This window comes from Haplochromis burtoni, unplaced genomic scaffold, assembly GCF_018398535.1.
Source record: "Haplochromis burtoni strain Fernald_Lab_line unplaced genomic scaffold, NCSU_Asbu1 Contig_101, whole genome shotgun sequence".
In the NCBI taxonomy this organism is placed as follows: domain Eukaryota; kingdom Metazoa; phylum Chordata; class Actinopteri; order Cichliformes; family Cichlidae; genus Haplochromis; species Haplochromis burtoni.
In genome coordinates, this window is record NW_024582462.1 from 852,246 (window position 1) to 858,572 (window position 6,327).

Here is a 6,327-nt window from a genome sequence, read left to right on the forward strand (position 1 = left end):
CCTAGAGGACAAAACTTAAGGGACCAGCACAAAGAATCAAACAAGAGTTCGCTTCACTAGTGTTGCTGATTCTATTTAGGAAACGATGCATATTATTTATCAGCATAGTTAAGAAAGTGTGTTTCTGAAGCATGAAAATATTTGTAACTTTTTTAGACTAATTTAATCCTGTGCTACCGGCAAAGAAGCCGGGGCTTGGATATAAAATAGGACCCAGTCAGATAAATCACTGACATGAATTTAACCATTTCATATCAAGTAAAATACTTGAAAAGTAAAATTAAATTTGAATAATGGAATTCAATCAGACAATTGTTGCTGTTCAGCTTATAAAAGCAATTATAGTTTGTGTGCGCTCAGTATTAATTGAAAGGATGCTGCTTTTCTCAGTAGTCGGGTCTTTTGTATTAACTTCCAAAAGGTATTTGGCACAAGTTCATACTTTCCAGTTTTATTAGAAATCAAACCATACAACTTTAAAACATCTATCATTAAGAACTGGCACAGTCACAATGCAATGATTTGTGATTCAGTAAAAGAATCAGGGAAAAAAAGAGGAAACATGAACCAAAGTATCACTATGTGATGAGTATTTGGCCAAGAAAGAAGCAATCATAAGCACTGTGTAAGGCAGCCAGCGCCCTCTGAAACTGCGCCAACAGCAATTATGCTACATCAATAGCATTCTTCCATATACCCAGTTGTAAGCCGACCATAAAGGAAAAGAGGAATAGCTGAACAGCCACTGCTATTCATAGACAGGAAAATAGCCTGACATACCTCCATGAATACATACAGGCGTCACTCTCATCACACAATTATAAGACTAAAACAAAAGTTACTGAAAGATATTCATTCGTTAAACCATGATGATGTTTTCCTAAAGCTAAAAAGGTAGTTATGGTGCTCAAACTTAACCAAAGTGTTAAAAATATGAAATAATAAAAAACGTAGGCATATCACACATTTTAGGCCCATTATTGTAAAATTAATATGTTTTGTTGACCAACATAGAAGTTGAAAATGTACTTTTTTGGCCAACCTCAGGGAGGAAGAGCCCAGTAAACCATCACTCTCTACTTGACTTTGACACATCACAGGATGAAGTAAATTCAGTAAAATTAAAGAACTACTACATTATTATATACTCTGATGAGTCATGAGCTCCATTAGTTCATTGTGCGTCATCAGAGCGTGTTCCCACGGGGTTCAAACTTTCTTGGAAACACTCTGACTTCTGAGTGTCAGCAGCACGACAGGGCCGCAGATAACGGCCCATGTTCTCAAACGCTCTTCTTCCAATATAACTTCACTTTGAAGTCCAGTCAAGGGATCAAGCAGAACATTTTAAGTAGTTAATCCCTCATTTCTAGTCAAATGCACACTATCCGCTTAATATTTACTGCAGAGAGGTTTCTAATTGTCCTGCTTACTAGTTCAGACTTAAAGGACCATACTGATATTTTATGTGCCCACTGGAGAACTATAGGCTGTGTGCTGAAAAATTGACGAAAGAGTGTAAAATGTTTTGTATAATTAGCATACCGTTGAAAGGGGAAAGTAACATCTCCTTTTCTTGGTTGCCTCAAGGTCATGGTTCTTAAGTATGGTAGTTTAATTAAATTTGCTGTCCATAAAGTTTTTGGGGAACATTATGCAAATAAGATTTTAATTATTGCCCATTCAAAGTGTCATCAAAGTGCTTGTCGAAAAGGGAATATAACCAGTCCTCTGTGATTTCCCCTACCCACGTTTCCTGCCATAAAGCAGAGAAACTTGGGAGGGAAAAAACACAAGTGAAGTAGTTCCAGTTTATGAAACAGCAGAAACTTTTCCCCCCCAGATATTACAATTGTGTCTCCTGAAAATAACTGTAAGTCACTTAAATGTTCACAAGATGATCATCTATTTTGCTTTATCCATTAGCGCTACTGTAAATTTGGTTATGCGAATGTACTTATTATTTCACGAATGTGAATTCACTTATACTTGTAAAAAGTTTGTAATGTGCGCTTCAGCGCTGTTTAAGACTGTATATATAATTTCAGCTGAACATCAATCGACTTGATGGTGTAGTAGTTTACAGATCCACAGGAGCCAAGATCCATGGTCTGATCCAGGGAGGACACACAAATGCCAGCGGGGTTGCATGAGCTATAAAACTCTGTCAACTTAATTGTGCAGAGTTTGGAGAAGTCTTGTGAATAAGGTAGCTTTCTATTATTATTTGAACAGCTGCAATGTGCTCTGTAAACTTGCATATTCAACATTCTCCTTCACATGACGTGTGTGAGCACGTTCCTCAAACGTATTTACAGACTTTAATTGCTATTGGCTAATTCAAACTCGGAAGAAACTACTGTTGTCTGAAATTAATACAGTTCAAAGGACGCTGAGTGTGGCTGCACACTTAGAAAAATCTAATATTGGCAAAAGCAGCCATCCCAGTTTAAGGGAATTACGCAACTGGGTAGGGAATTAAAAGTGAAAATGGGGATGCTTAGACTCTCATGACTAGGACCTTGATCAAATATTGATTGTGTGGCACAGTAGGGAAGGTGAAACTGCTGAGAAATCCCAAATCCATACTGTGGAATTTGTTAGACGTGGGCCTCCATTATTTAATTATCACCTCCTTGAGTAAGATCAGCTCTCGAGTCAAGCCCTGTCAGCTCCTCTTGAAAAGAACCTGCCAGAGGAAGCAAGGAGTTTAATTTGCAGCTTTTTGCTTTTCTTTCATTTCCGCATTACTGATTCACCCTGAAAGCAGTCGATTCAATCCCTCCGCGGTGAAGAACACATACCTATTCCAGCATGAGTAATTGGCACTGGAATTGGGATTTACCACCTGAAAGAATGTAAAGAGTAGGAAAATACTCATTTCAGAAACTCTTAACAAACTGTTTCAGGACATCTGGAGTTTAAAAAAGAACATTTTCTTAGCAAAAACCAATGCCCTATTACACAAATAGTGGGTTGCAAAGGATAATTGGAAGTTTCTGTTGAACCTGAACATCTTAAGAATTTGTTTACCTTGTGTGGGGAGATTTTTAATAGAAATTAGAAATAGAAATATAATTTTTAAACCATTTTTATTCGCTTTCATCAGTTTGTTTAAGCAAGGTCAACCAACACATTGTGATTCACACAACACTAGATGATTTCCACAACTGTGACAGCTAACAGAAATGCAGAAATGTAAGGTTCATGTTTTTAGACCATGTAAGGAACTTCAAATATTTACTGTGAACCAGTTATTACACACTGACATGTTGTTCTACAATAGATGAACAGAAACTCTTCTGTCCCTCTTCTGACAACACACAAAACAGAATTCATAGGTCTGCTTATCAGATATCTGCAGAAAACAAAACCAAAGTTTAAGTAAAAAAAAAGCAGGACATCATCTGTTTCTCCTCTTCAGCACCCGAGTTGCAGAAAGAGCATACAGGCAACTTTTTTGTCCCCCTCATCCTTGCTTTTTTAAAAATAGCACATGTGAACAGAAAAGGGCCACAACCAGCATATTTTTTATTCTTAACGTGTATATTTGCATTCATCTCTTTATGAGTGTATGCAAGTGTGTATATATCACCAAAATACATCAATGGGAGTACGCCTTGAGCCCTTGAGCCCTGTTCTCTTGAGGCCTTCATTATGTGGGGACCTCAGGTAATTAATGAACTATGAACAACCTCTGTGGTTAGTAAATTACACTAGCATATAATAAAAAATTCACTAAAACCAGCAGCGCCTTGAATACATGAATTGTATCATTGCTGAATGATTTAGCAGAACAAAACACTACATTTGTCCTGGCAGTACATTCGAAACCTTGCTTGCTTTCTTTGTCTTTAGACTTGTTTTTTACTGGGGAAAAAAAAAATCAAAGCACAGCTACAATATAGACATGTCAGATTTATATGGGGTTAGTATCAGAGAACTTTCTGCGATTACATGCATTAAAGTTTCACTTGCAGGATTTATACACCCTGCCTAAAGTAATGGTATAATTAAAGATTTGAAAATGTTAAATATGTGCAAAATGTCCACAACTATTGGAACTAAAGACAATATTATGCAAAAAAATTAAAAATAAAGGTGAGTCATCACTTATTTTGTTGATCTTTTAAATATTAGGAGTCAACTTGTCAATCAAAACGCAGGTCAGTGGAGAAAGCCAATAAAACTAGGATCCCTACAGTAAAGCCTTTGGATGTTTGGAACTGAGGAACAACTTTGGAGGAATTCTCAATCTGGTCTCATTGGAGTGTGGACAATATTTAAGAGCGTTGGTCACCATTTCTTTAGTAATATAAATTTGAAACCAGCTGCCAATCCAATTTCAATAGGGTGAAAAATGTAATATTTTAACTCCCAAAGGAGTTCTGAATTGTCTTCAAAGAGGAAGAAGTTACCGCTGGCGCACAACATTTATTGCAGTTTATGAAATATCCTTACCCAAAAGGCTCAGATGTCCATCCTGCACTTCCTGTGAACCGAGTCCTAAAAGAGCAAATGCATGAAGCAGATAAATAAGTAAACACGTACTCGGCTTGATATTCTCTGTATACACCCACCTCCTTTCATATTGGTGGGACCAACTTCAAACAAGGTGAAAAGATACACCCTTACAGACTTCAAAAGTGCATTTGATATCCCAAGCTGGACATTTGGGGCATAAATAATAGATTTTGTGATTTTATTATTTAAAATTGAATGGGATGTTTCTTCTTCGAGGACCATTCCCTTTTTATCATCTCTGTGTGGAAACCAGCTGAAGACCAAGATGGTAAGACAGAGTGCAATATGGGGGAAACCGTCAAAGCAGCACAAACTGACCCTCTTTATTCTTTTCAAAGGCCCTCCTCTGCTATACGCTGCGAGAGGCACAGTGCATTTGTTCCCTGCTACTATGGAAGGCGTAGGTGATCGAAGGCCAGTAAGGGTGAATGACTCACAAAGCAATTCTTCTTCCTCGGCAGATATCTGAGTAAGTGGACAGGCCTGTATAACCACAGCATTTCCCGTTTTCTTATTACAAATCTCAGCACCAATCCAGTTCAGTCATACACTCCTCCAGACAAGCTAATGTTAAAAAAATAGAATGTGTTCAGGTACAAGTGGCTACAGATTCTAAAGAACTACCTTTCAGTTAAAGGGGAAAAAAAGGAATGTTAGAACTCACCTTGAAGTTCTTTCTGTAAATAATTGAATTTATTATTGATTGCTCTTGCTGTCTGCTTGCTTAAATAAGGTATACATAACTCAATTTGCTGCTTGTTAAAAAAAAAAAAAAAACCTTAGAAATTCAACATTACATACTGTAGATGTGATGGTAGAAATAACACAATTAGCTATGAAATATATACTCAAAAGTTATGAGTGAATCCTGAACAACAGTAGATATGACTTAAAAAAGAAATAAAAACACTAAGTGAAATGCTCTGACGTTCAAAAGGGGCAGAGGATGCTTTTTTCCCCTCTAGTACATCAGAACAGAAACATCTAGCATCATGTTCATTTTTTACAAAGGGAAAGAGAGAAAGATCAATACCCCAGTTGTGCTTTGTTATGAACAGACAACTGAATAAGTCATTATAATAAGTTTTGTATTGCTACATTAACCTCTCTTTAAATTTCTTAGTATGTTTTTTTTAAACAAATAAGCCTCCCCCCAAGCGCTGGGAAGAGGGGGGAGGGGCGGTAGTTACACTCGCAGTAGCAAAGGAACAGAGCAGGAGGGAGAGACAGAGAAAGAGAGCCAGGGACAACAACGTCGCATCAGAAAGGTGTAGTTTAGTGGTGTGCAATACTGCATATTTTGGACGATACCAATACTTTTCAATAAATAAGGTAGATGCCTCATTGAATTGCTAAATCGCAATTAATTTTCATGACCTTAAGTGTTTTTTGTGATTTTTCTTTTTGTATTATTAATTATTTAAAACCCAGGACATAATTAGGAGAAATAATTTATTTATAAATAAATAAAAAATGCTTTATTATTGTGGCGGGCCGTGGTCTGCGATGCTGCTGCAGGTGAGATGGACTCACCTTCACTGCATCTACAATCATGCCTCACCGGCTTATAAACCTGTGCGCTGCTTGTGCTGTTGTTGTTTTTGGTGTTGATGTGTACAGCTGGCAGCAGGAGGGCTGCAGCCGTTGAATGTAGGCTACTGTTACAGCAACCGGGTGATCACTGTAAGGGTGGACAGCACGCGGCTCGGGGTGAGCCGGAGGCTGGCGCACCAGCGGGACCTGCCAAGCTGGAGGTCGAGGTGTGTGGGGGTTCTGCCTGAGGGCGGCATACTGTCCGCTTCG

The 6,327-nt window shown here is 37.9% G+C and overlaps 1 long non-coding RNA gene across 1 annotated transcript; it reads right to left on the reverse strand.

Annotated features, from left to right (window-relative positions):
* Window positions 1-320: 320 nt before the first annotated feature.
* LOC121814901 lies at window positions 321-4,645 on the reverse strand. Its single transcript, XR_006054643.1, has 3 exons — window positions 4,462-4,645; window positions 2,805-2,848; window positions 321-2,689 (listed from the first exon to the last, which is right to left on the reverse strand). It is a non-coding gene; the product is annotated as an uncharacterized LOC121814901 (long non-coding RNA).
* Between the last annotated feature and the right edge of the window lie 1,682 nt (window positions 4,646-6,327).